Source organism: Lactuca saligna, chromosome 8 (assembly GCF_052625555.1).
Source record: "Lactuca saligna cultivar CGN05327 chromosome 8, ASM5262555v1, whole genome shotgun sequence".
NCBI lineage: Eukaryota > Viridiplantae > Streptophyta > Magnoliopsida > Asterales > Asteraceae > Lactuca > Lactuca saligna.
The window spans coordinates 200,027,129-200,040,870 of NC_136424.1; positions in this window are offsets into that span (position 1 = coordinate 200,027,129).

Here is a 13,742-nt window from a genome sequence, read left to right on the forward strand (position 1 = left end):
ATTGTATGGTATGTGGTATTATGGGGGAACACACTCAGCTTCGGGCTTACAGTTTAGAGTTTTAGTTTCAGGTACATCTTCAGCGAAGGGGAAGGAGCTGGCACGGTAGCGGCACATCATACACACCCCTTGTTTTCCGCATTATGAGATTATTCTGGGATTTGTTCTCTGACACTATGGTTGAGTCCATGTTTTGGTTTTCAGACACGTAACATAATTTAAGAAACAATATGATCGACTGTTGTTTATTTTCAAATGTTTTCCAAGTTGTTTAATTAAAAATGGAATTTTTGGACTTGAAAAATTGGGTTGTTACAACTCTGAAAACCCTACTTCGCTATCTACTGACAACACTCAGGCTCACACCTTATCCACTAATCATCAATAACACTTGGGTTTACCCCCGATCTACTAACTGACAATATAACTTGAGCCCAACAAGGCTTGACTGATCCTACCTGGTCTTCGGTCTATTATGCAGACCCTCAATCCGCAATCAAACAAGAATAGACAAGGAAGCCCTCATTACATCCCTCAACCTGAGCTCCTAACACCCTAGGTTCTAATGCCTAAGGACGCCCGCCATATGAAATCACCAATAAAACTAGTACGACTTAAAGGGAAATCCAATAGCTGATGATGATCTTGATACAAAACCGGAAGATACAGTAGTTGCACGGAAGTCTTGAACTTGGAGAAATTCAACTGAGAACCAAACGTTGGCACAACATCTTCCTGCTAAGAGGTTCTAATCTCACCCACTTGAGATATGCTAGAGCCTGAAAACCTCAGAATCCTTCGATACCCGAACTAATTTGAATTCCGCCACCTGACCCTAACCACCAATACCCTGACACATAGGAGAATCTGAACCTTCACAACATCAGAAATTTGAACATACATAAAATCGAGGGAAAATATGATTAAACAGTTCATTACAAGAAATCAATTTAAACAGAGCTAAATAAGATAATTTTATTCCATTGATCATCCAAGGTTACAACTGAACTTTGGAACACAAACATAATCTATAGAAGAATACCAATACCAAAACATTTGCTAAATAAAATAACTGGAAACTCAAATCTCAGTCCTCGGGACTTCGGTCTTCCCATGACAACCATCGGGTAACTGCCAAGCTAGGGGTGTAGGGTCCAATACCTCACTAAAAACGAGAAATTGACAACGAGCTCTGATGTGGCCTTCCTAGCTGCAATGGAAACAAACTTGTGCACTCCGCCAAAAATTTCTATAAAAACGGCCCTCCTTGCCAAACCTATGACATAAAAAGCATCTGCACCTCCCCTCAACTGATCCTGAACTTCGGTTGGCGGACTTGACCCTCTTAGTTGTAGGTTGGGATTGAACCAGAGCCTGATGTTGCTCCCTTTCTTGGGTTTCTATCTCAATATCTCGCCTCCTCGCAACAAAAAACATAACAACTACAAGGAAGCCATGGTGGGTCCCGAGTCCACAAAATGGAAGGAGGCTATGGATAACGAGATTCAGTCCATGTATGATAATCAAGTTTGAAACTTGGTTGAGAATGCACTAGGTTGGAAGACAGTCGGGTGCAAGTGGATCTTCAAGAAGAAGACCGACAAGGATGGGAAAGTACACACATATAAGTCACGATTGGTTGTGAAGGACTTTACTCAAACTCCTGGAGTTGACTATGAGGAGACCTTCTCACCAGTAGCGAAGATCAAATCTATAAGGGTTATGCTAGCCATAGCTTCGTTTCATGATTATGAAATATGGCAAATGGGAGTTAAAATTTCTTTCCTTAATGGGAAGTTGGTTGAAGATGTTTACTTTACTCAGCTAGAGGGTTTCGTCAATGCAAGGTACCCTAATAGAGAGTGCAATCTTGAGAAATCCATTTATGGATTGATGCAAGCTTCTTTCAAATGAAATCTTCGTTTCGATGAGAAAGTCAAAGAGTTTGGATTTTCGAGAAGCGAGGATGAGTCTTATGTGTATGTCAAGGATAGTGAGAGTATAGTTAGCTTTCTGGTATTGTATGTGGATGGCATACTACTCATAGGAAATGATGTCCCAACCATTCAGGAGGTTAAGTCCTTGATTGGGAACTGTTTCGCTACGAAAGATCTTGGGGAAGCTGCTTACATTGTAGGGATAAGGATATTGAGACATAGGAGTAAAAGACTACTAGGACATAGTTAAAGTACCTACATGGACAAGGTGTTGAAACGATTCAACATAGAGAATTCCGAGAAAGGAGAATTGCCTATACAGAGCAATACCAAACAGAGTAAGACTCGGAGTCCGAGTACCGATTCCGAGATAGCAGAGATGAGTCGAGTACCATATGCTTTCGTAGTGGGCTTGATCATGTATGCTATGACATGTACTCGCCCTGATGTGGCCTTTGCTTTGAACATGGTCAGCATATATTAGGGGAATCCTGGTAGAGCTCACAGGACTGCAGTAAAGAACATTCTAAACTACCTGCGAAGGACTAAGGACTGGGTCCTTACCCTCGGTGGGAGGGATGACTTGAGAGTAACAGGGTATACTGATGCTAGTTTTTAGACCTACAAAGATAATTTCCGCTCTCAGTGGGGGTGAGTATTTACCCTAAATGTAGGAGTAGTAACATGGAAAACTTCCAAATAGGAGACTATAGCTGATTCAGCGTACGAATCAGAGTACATAGTAGAAAGCGAAGCGTCGAACGAGGCAATATGGCTAAAGAACTTCATCAGAGACCTTGGAGTTGTACCAGCTGTAAAAGAGCCTATCGAGATTTTCTGTAACAACGAGGGTGTGGTTGCCTTAACCAAGGAACCGAGGGATCATGGCAGATCTACTAACATCGATAGAAAACATCACTTCGTAAGACATCAAGTCGAAGAATGACTCCTTGTAGTACAGATAGTATTATCAGAAGAGAACCCAACAGATCCCCTTACAAAGGTGTTGAGTAGGGTTACGCACTTACAACATGCTAGGAGCATTGGGTTGGAGTACAGTATTAGTTTTAGTGATTAGATAGCTATTTAGAAAGTTGTAATAGATAAAATGTAAGCGACATTCGATGATTAAATAAAAGGAGTCTTCTTTACGAGTAAAGTTGATATCTTGTGTCAGTTGTTTACTATTTGTTCATTTTGCATGTTTTGACTTCCATAATAATAAGAATATTCAAATTTTCCACAGTTGATCATATTTTGGAAGTAGGTACTAATGCAAGACCGTCATAAATTGACTTGCAAATTCTCTAAAGTTGTTAGACACAACAAAACTTTTCTACAAAGTTCATGAGTGCTCCTGAAATCAGATTCGAGTATTCGATTAAACCCACGCTCACATGAATCACTTCATGGAATTTATGACGAGTGATTGTGAGAGGATAATATCATATAGTATTCAAACAAAGATATATTACTTGTTGATTACGAGTTGGTTGTGCATTCATACTACGAAAACACATCAGTAATTTGCTATTATAAAATGTGTTGTTGTGTATAATTTAACAACTACTTAGTACAAGCATATACGTCGAAGTTTATTTGTTCCTTTTATAATAAGAGGATTAAAAGCAATATCTTGGGCCCCTCGATGATTTTGTTTTGACTTATGTGTCGGGCCCGATCAGGACTCAAATGACGTGTTCAAGTAAGTTCTATGTCAAACAAATCAGAAATCGGGAAAGAAACTGTTGGACAATAAGTATGACTACGTTCAATTTATTTCTTCACACAATATCTTTAAGACCATAGGATTATATGATCCCTTATGTAAAGGACACGTCAGAGTTCGAAGACGGATTTTGAGAGCTACGACCGCTGATCCGATTTTGAAGTTGCTTTGGCAGTTATAGTTATTAGACTTATCCAAGTGGGAGACTGTTGGATTAGGCGTCTAAGCCCATAACTATAATTGGTATGTACTTGGCCCGATATTAGCATGGTCCATTTGGGTTGCCTTCACCGGAGCAATTTGGTAGGATGGATATTCGAGAAAGAGGTTATTTGTGATTTATTAACATATTATAAGAATAATCTATTAATTGAGAAATCATATTATTTAATTGTATATGATCAAGAATTAATTTAGTCATCAAAAGAGGCTAATTAAATTAACAAAGACTGATTATATAAATCAGTGATACATATTGTTTGGGCTAATGATCCATGATTGATTAGTAATGGACTAAGCTTATGTGAGAGTTCATGAAGTGTTAGTTCAAATGAGTTATTGGATTAAAAGCCAAAGTGAATGAATTAGGGTTTACAAGTGACCCTTGGAATTTTACACTACAAATGTAACCCCTAAGCCCTAAAATCGGATACAAGTGTGTTTTAATAAGAAGCTAGGTGATTTTGGTGCCTCCAAAGTCTCTCTCATTTTCTCCATTGTTCTTGGTGTTTGTGACTTATTTGAGGCATCACATTTAAGGTTTAATGCACTTGTAAGGCCAATATATACAAGATACAACCAAGAGGTATTCATCTTATTTTGTTTATGTTTCAATTATCAAAGTTGTATGCTAGTAAGGATTCATGCTTTGGAAAAATTAAATTGTATGTATAACTTGAGAAAACGTAGATCCAAAGCATCTAGGGTTGTATGTGCACCACAAAAAATGTTATAGTGCTGAAAATCCATTAGAAGTATCAATAATGGGAACACGACCACCAATGGTTTCACGTAAAGTTGAGGATCATGATCAGTAGTAGTAGTAGGATGGATATAAGGTACATATTGACATTGAGAAAGTTTTAATAAGGTAGGGACCGAGCCTATTGGATTTTCAACTTGAATGGTTGAGGCACCTATAGATAGAGACCACAAGGCCTTGATTATAGATAACTCGTTGTCAATATCATTATTTCTATGAATAAGAGCATTTTTAAAGTGATGACAATTGAGGTGGTAGTTGTAATGAACTCCATAATTTGAGTCAGAGTGACAGGAGAAGCACTCCTGGGATGTACCTGAGACCTCAACACCTTTTCATCCACAGTTAGAAACACAAAGCTTGGGGTGGGAGGGTTTCACGTATTACGGAGTGGCTCAGTTTCTTGGAATTACCAATACGTTCAGTATCCATTAAGTATGCATCATTAGAATCAACTAAGGGAGTATTAGATAATAGAGTATATCTTGAAGCAGTCAATGATGATTTAAGTGTAGGTTATAGTTTGTAACGCCCGCAGACCTAGGCTAGTCAATTTAGAGACAATGAGCATCAAAAATGAGTTTTTGATGGAATATTATTTAGAAGGAATAGTCTTACTAAAAGTTGTAGCATATGTTACAAGGATTTCGTACATATAAAGAACGCCGAAATCCGAGCTATAACGACGAAGTTATGACCCGTCGAAGTTTTATGGCAAAACCGGCACGACTCGGCGCGACATAAATATTGAATTTACTATAGAAGACTTTTTGGACAGAGTGATCTTAAAAAAGTTGTAGTGTATGTTAAACCGAGAGTGTGCATAAAAAGAACGCCCAAATCTGACTTCTAATGAGGAAGTTATAATTTTTCTAAGATTTCGCATAGCAATGCACAACCCAGAATTCGAATTTTAGATCGAGTGGTTTTTGGCCAACGAGACCTAAATGAGAATTAAAGATCTCATTAATAGGACATCAACAACAAAAACAGATGAAAACGGAGTCCTTATGTAAAAGTTATGGATTTTACGCGGACAATTAACAGTGTAATCACTTCCTACTGTTAAATTTAAGATCAGTTGAGAAATAGCCGACGGAGTAAAAAGGAAAGTTGTAGATTTTATTTTTACCTATGTGTGGATATAAATAACATCAAAACGGATCTCTTATGTGAAACTTATGGACCAAGCTTAGTCTCTACTTTTCGAACGCGACGAATTCGATACAGTTTTGTAAATCCAAGACAGAATGAGAATTAGCCAACGGTGTCTAAATGAAAGTTGTAGTACTCATAAATACCAATGTGTGGATATAAATAAAGTTGTAAACGGAGCTCGTATGCGAAAGCTATGGACGACACTTAGTCGCTAACCTTCGTGCGCGATAAATACGATACAATTTTTGTATATATGAGATACAAGGAGAATTAGCCGACAGGGTCTAAATGAAAGTTGTAGTACTCGTAAATATCAACGTGTGGATATAAAAAACATAGAAAACAGAGCTCGTACGCAGAAGATACCGATGAAACTTAGGGGCTACTTTACTATAAAACTCCTATAAATAATGGGTGAACTCTTCATATTTTCTTCACACCATAAACCTTTCTTTCTCTCTCTAACTTCTCTCTAGCCTTCCTAAACCCCTCCCAAGACTAGGGAACCTCCCTAGCATGAGAGGAAGCCTCGGAGCGCCCGACAACTCTGAGAAGAAAAGCTTTCGGCTCAGAAATGCTACTCCAACGAAGCCCGATTTTTAATAAAAAATTGTTGTTCTTTCAAAGGAGTTGTTTAAAGTAAACGAAGAGTTGTCTGAGTACCAAATCATCGCCTTATCAAGTGAGTGCATGGTTACTTTTATCTTACACATAGATATGAAGTATTTAATATAAATTACGTGTTGTGAGTGCATGGTTACTTTCATCTTAAAGATAGATATTAAGTATTTTATATAAATTACGTGCTATGTGTGCATATTGTCTATATACTTGCTATCTTTACTGGATTGTAAGTCCATAAATAGTGAATCCAACAATTATAAAAAAACACCAATCAATCAAGTAAGAATGTAGTAGAAGAACATAATCAATCCAAGCCCAAACCACCTGACACTATAATGACTCACTGATTTAACAACAACCTCACACGATACTAATACACCCTATATATAGGGGTAGATTGGCCGAAAACAGGTTTATGGTTGTAAACCTGTTTACGGCCGTACACACACTTAAGGCAATAAACACAACTAAAACAACTAAAACTGACCAAAAACCTAACATGACTTATACAAATGATTGCCTAGCCCAAACCACATAATAATGACCTTTCAATCTCCCCTTGGTTTGAGGCTAGCATAAGCTCAGTCCTTTTCAATAACTAACACATCTGATCTTCCCATTTCACCCAATTACATACTCTTGTTAATTATCTCAGAAATCATGCTAATAAATTCTTTAGTTTCTGGCTCCAAAACTTCTTGCTCATAGATGATTTGATGACCTGCCAGCGTGTGAATGTCCTTCTAACCAAATTGGAAGAGATCCCTCTTATCAATTAGATGAAATGAACCATTTTTAAACTTGATGACCGATGAGGCTGTTGCTTCATCATATACCCAGTATAGCATGTCGCGGAGAGATCCATTACATAAATTTTTAATGATAGGAATCTGTGTCAACTGCTTTGTAGGCGGCCACATGACGTTTTTTATTACCTTCTTGGTGATTGGGTCAAACACATGTTTTGTAGTCTTCAGAAATGATTAAGCAGTCTTCATACCATCAAATTCTCTCCTTACCTGATTTTCCAGAAAGAGTGTGAAAGTCGTTTCCTGAGCATTATTGGAAGGATTGTAGAACGGAGCAGCAGACAACTCTATCAGATCCACCTTGGTGAGCGAAGAGAAGTTGTTTTGATGTTTGTATTACTCCACTATATTGCTATTTCTCTTCACCAGCCATCAATTGATTTTATCGAGATAACCCCACATACGGAATCTTGAACTATCTCCATATTTATGCTGGGACTTTTTATTTTCAAGGTCGGTCACAGTTAGTTGAGGATGATCACCACGAACGTTCTAAGAAGTATTTTTCATTAACAACAGTCCTCCCCTTTTTTTAGATGTGACTGTTGTCCCTCCTCACTTGATTGTGATCCGGGGTGGAGATTGAGTCGGTTCCGTCTCAAAACAGTTAACGACCGTTGTGGTTCTGACTGGCCTGTTATCGATCTGTTCGAAGGTTGGAGTAGTGGCTTGAGCAGTTGTAGAAGCTTGAGAAACACTTGGGCCTTCAGTTGCTGATTGAAACTTATCTCCAAATTCAGCGATAAGTGTATTCTTCATATCAAAGTATCCGGTTGAAAGAGCACCAAGGTTGATTTGAAGATCAGAAATTTGTTTGGACGTTTGAGCGTTTTCTTGTTCAAGAGCAGAGATTTGATCAATCTTCAAGGAACTTTCATCTTCAAGCACTAAGAGACAAGCATCAAATTCCTCAATTAGAAGATCGTTTTTGATCAGTTGCTGTTTGAGCACAATAATCTCCTTCTAGAACTCTGGATTTAATGAATCATCCCCCTTCAGGTTTCCTTCCTCTATAGATATATCTTTACCGCGAGAAGGAATATCTTCTTCATTTTCAGCCAATAACCTAGCAATTGTGGTCTTGTAGGGGATACAAGCTCAGGAGTTGAAGAGCTTCCTGCTTCAAAAGTTGTTTTAGGTTGATCAAGATGAGGTTCAGTAGTAGTTGTTAGGGTCATGGTTGAGGTGGTCTGTACAGGTTGAATAGGTTGGACTAAATCCTGAGTCAGTACCCCTAGCCTTGGATCTAATCTTTTTATTTTAAACAATGGCATAGAGATATGAGTCTCAAGAGGATCACTCGTAGACGACACAGTTGTGGGAATCTCAACATTCGGGGGAAGAATCCCTAAAGTTGTATCCATAGGATTTGAGGAACTGGCAGTATGACTATGCACTAGAGGCGTTGTTTCTTGAACATCGTCAACAAAATCTTTAAAGAATGTTTCCATATCTTCATGAGAGGAGTACAAACTGTCAACAAAACTCATATCCAACTCGACATTATTATGTGGAAAAAAATTACCCCCAAAAGAGAGTCATCATCTTCAGTATCTTCATCATCATTTTCAGCATCCCCACTTTTGCTATAATCACTCTAAACGTGAACGAAAGTCAACTCATGTTCCTCGGCCACAATTGCTACTGGAGGAACCCTATTCTCTTCATGATCCGACACCATGATCACATCATCATCAACAGTCACATGATTAGATGAATCATGAGAAGCTGAGGCTTCACTAGATTCTGCAAACATGCCAAATTTTACCAAAGTGTACTTTCCCTCAAAGGTATATTTACCCTTGCGGTTCTGTTTAATCAACCAAATAGTATTTGGACCAAGAGACTTGATGTCCAATGTCTCACCATATTTAGGAGTTTCTTGGAATTGCTCGTTGATGATGATTTGAAGAAACCTCGGATACATCATAAATATATCTCTAGTCTTTCCCTTAATGTTCACAACCGGCTCATCCCGAATGAACCTTGAGAAGTTAAAATCAATTCCAACAGCAAGAGCAACAATAGCTCCTATATTTCTTAATGAAATCTCATCAGCACCTGGTCTTCTCCCTAAAATGAAACGCACAAAAACATGAGCTAAAACCTCCAATAAGGTGGTAATAGCTTTTTCAAGGTAGGAGGGAATACTCCTTCATAACCCATTATGCTCAGGAGCTCTTGAGTTTGTTTCACTTCTATTTTAGTAGGAAAGTTGGATTTGTCGTCAATCTTCAGAACATCTCTGATTATCTACTCTGTGATGATAATCTTGCATCCTTTTACAAGAGCTTCAATGAATATAGAAGCATTATCTCCTTTCTTAACTGTTGCAGATTTCCAAAATTATTTTATTAGACCTTGATAAATTTCTGGATTTAGGATCAGGGTTGTAGCCAAGCAACACTCCTTCAAGCTGTGAATCATGGACTTAAATTCACTGTGGGTAGCAGGAGGTTCAGCCAATAGGATTGCCAGATTGTGACTTTCTACAAATTTTGGTTCTACCATTTTACTCTGCATGAACGAAATCAAGTGTAACATCCCAAATTTCAGAAGTTTAAGTTAAGAGCTTAAAGTGTAGATTGAAGAAGAGACTCGACGAGTAGGTATACTTAATCGACGAGTCGGAGCTGCATCTGGGTTATAGAATAAGTGACCGAATCGACTTGCCGGCGAGTGGACTCGACGAGTCTGGTCTAGGCAAGAAAAACCCTAATCTTAGGGTTTGCACCCTATTTAAAGGACCTTATATCCTCTCCTCAACCCCCTTTTTTGGCTAGATGCTCCTTTAAGCGATTCCAAACCCTAATTTGAGTAAGAGGAGGAGGAAAGTGAGCTTGGGGCTTTTACAAGAGAAAGAGTTGGAGGATTTGACCACTAAGGAGCTGGAGGATTCAACTCTTTGGTTATGAGCATCCGTTTGAAGGTAACAATCTGTCACTTTGCCTTTGTTGCTTCTAGATCTTTTCTTGGATGATGTTTTGGTGCCATTTTGGCATGTTAAGGAGGCATTTCTAGTTAGAAGTCCAGATCTGAGGTTGCTACTTCAGATCTAGGCTTGTCTTGGTCCAAAAAGTCGTAAAGTATCAACCCTTGGTGTGTTGGAGAAGCATGTTTGTCTTAAGCCCTAGCCGTAGAGTGTTTTATGCCTATAGCTCCTTGGTTTCATGTAAAGTTGGCAACTTTACGTGAAGGGTGGGTCTTAGAAGATTGGATCTATAGTTTGAAAACCCCTGCATGGCTCGAAAAGCCACTGTATGGATTAAGATATGAAGCGACTCGGAAAGTTGTATGAAGATGGGCAGGAGCTCGACGAGTTGAAAGAACAACTTGATGAGTCTGTTGAAGATTGACTTGGACTCGACGAGTCTCGTCGCAGAAACCAAACCTCTTTTGTTTAAGTTTCGGATCTGTGAGTTGGTTGGCGACTCAGTGATTTGGTCAAGACGGAATTCTGAGATCGTTCAACTCGACGAGTCCTGGGGCGACTCAGCGAGTTGTGTCGTGTTATGGGAGTTTTCTGAGTATAAGAACTCGACGAGTCTACGGGTTGACTCGGCGAGTATGGTCAATTAGGAAGGTTGACTTTGACTAGGACTTTGACCAAAGTTGACTTAATTGACCTCGGGAAGACAGTTTAGTCTAAGTGTTGTTATTGGTATTGGTTGCTCAGGGAGCTAGAGGAGCAACATTTCGGAGAGTTGTCGGTTAGCAGCCAGAGGGTTATCGGTCGAGTTCAGCAATTCAGGTGAGTTTTCCTTCCAGTCGGAACGGGTCTTCGACCACAATGCTAACCCGTCTAGTCCAGTAGGAACGGGACTTCAGTCCGATGCAGTAGTCCAGTGTGCTTGATGTCTTTTTGATTCAAGCTTGTTGTTGTGTTATGTGTTCCGGACTTCGGTCCGATGCCATATGCTATATATGTGTTTATGCTAGTAGTTATGATTATGCTATGCCATGTTCAGCCAGTTAGTACGTAATTCAGTCTGATGCAAGGGGCAAGGCCCCAGTTAGTCCGGACCTCGGTTCGATGCAATTAGTCAGACTTCGGTCCGATGTAGGGGGCAAGGCCCCAGTTATTCCGGACTTCGGTCTGATGAAGTTAGCCGAACTTTTGTCCGATGCAGGGGGCAAGGCCCAAGTTAGTCCGGGCTGCGGCCCGATGCCGTTTCCAGACTTCTGTCCGATGGAAGGGGCAAGGCCCTGGTTAGTCTGGAATTTGGTCCGATGCAGTGGGCAAGGACCAGTATGTGCTTTATATGTTATTGTATGGTATGTGGTAGTTTGCGGGAGCTCACTAAGCTTTGTGCTTATAGTTTTAGTTTTGGTTTCAGGTACTTCTGAAAGCAAGGGGAAGAGCTCGGATTGATGGCATGGCACACACCACAGTTGCAGTTTATTCCTAGGAGTCTTATTTACATATTAGGATATGATATTTACTTCGGTTTTGAATTGATACATTTACTATGACATTTCGAGACATATGATTCATGGTTTTATTATCTAATAGTTGATGTTGCCATTTTTAGTAATATTAAAACAAAAAATTTTGGGTCGTTACAAGTTGGTATCAGAGCATTGGTTTGAGGGATTTGGGCATACTTTTGATTGTGATTGAACTCAAACTGAGGAAATGGTAAAAGATTCTCAAGAGAGAAACATTTTCGAAAAGAATTTTTTTTAAAACAACTTAGTAAGAAAAAGAGTTTTCTTAAGAAGAGAAAAGGGTGTGGTGCATGCGCTCAGCCGAGCTCAAGTAAGTACTCCCAATTACCCATACAAGTTTATGTTTTGATTATCAATTTCAGATTCAGTAGAACAACATGCTAGAATAGGACTAAGGATCTAGGAGGATGCCTTATGTGCCTGCTATATATGTGTTTCAGTTTTATGAGAATTGCATGCTACTATTGAGTAGAGAGTAGTAGGTAGCCTGTTTAGGTTATGCCTGATAGTATGATCTTAGCATTATATGCTAGTACAGTTTCTCATTGTGAGGATAGAATTGCTTGAATAGTTTCCTATGTCCGAATGATGCTTTCTTTGTGCTTTGTGGGACTCCAAGTGATTGGAGTTAGCCATTAGGTGAATGCATCACATCACATTTGATCAGGGTTGAATAGTCTTAGAGTGCTGGATTTGACCCTACTGCACAACCCTTGTTTGAGTCCAACCGTTGTAGGTACGAGTCTTTTACTCGAAGGATTATCTAAGCCTCATCACATGTGATGGTATTCAGGTGATGACTAGTTGGCATTACAAGGAGGCCTTGAGCAACTAATGACTGGTTTGGATAGAGTCAGAGATTTCCCTAGGGCAAGCCTAGGATGAGAGTAGCAGGGATTCGTAGCACTAGAATGGACTTGGTTGACTCAAGGTAACTCTTGAGGAAAGTACGGATAGATGCAGAAGGTAGTAAGGGCCCGTACTACCGAAAGCAAAGGATTCGTAATCGATTTAAGAGGGCCAAGATGAAACCAGGGAGTGGTAGAGTATGTGTGAGATCCCTCAGTAGCAATGAGTATTCTAACAATTATTGTGATATGTTTTCAACATTGTAACCCTACTGCACAACCCTTGTTTGAGTCCAACCGTTGGTCTGGCTCTAGGGCCGGACAGTTTGATGATCAGATGAGAGATTTCATTTCTGCAGAGATTATGTGCAACGTCATTGATCAGACTCCTGTGATATTTGGTTTAGTTAGGGAGGCCATCATGGAGCTTTTGGATAGTCATCTTGAGGCCTTTAGGGCAGGGATAGTTTCAGGGCAGTTTGGGGCTCGTCTAGAGCCCAATTCGTATGGATCTCAAGGATCCATCAGGGAGGGGGATCCTATTTTTAGCTCTTGCCATTAGGGGTCGGGAGTGAGTGGGGCACCCTATCCCCAAGAGAGTCCCTTGTATGATTTGGTCATTGTGGAGGTTTCATGAGTCTTTTGCAAGGAGCTACCCGACATCGTTAAGAGGGTCACTGATAGGTTGACCGAGAAGCTTCAGGATCAGACAGCGGTTGTTCAGATGATTGATGGGGACGATGAGGTAGCGCAGGAGCGAGGGATTGACCGAGAGTCAAAAAGGAAGAGGAAACCGGATGAGGTTCAATGTTCCACAAGTTCGGGCAAAAGAACCATAGGGCCGAGTTCGAAATTGAGAGACCTCCAGGTCCACAGTTGATGTGGGAAGTGTGACAGGACGCACATGAGTGCATGTAGGAGTAGTAAAGGTGGTAATCCTGGTTATTTCATGTGCGGCCAGATTGGTCGTTTTAGCAGAGATTGTACTACTACCATCGCTCAGGGGCTTGACCCAATATGTTTCTGTTGCAGTCAGAGGGGCCACCAGAAGGCCTACTGTCCGAGTTTGTATACAGCAAGGCAGGTGCCATCTCCTGCCCCTGGGACTTCGAGAACCACCAGCAGACATCAGGGTCAGGCAAGGTTGCCCATGGCTCGGAGCCGAGTATTCTGGTTGATTTCAACAAGGATTCGAGCAACACTGGA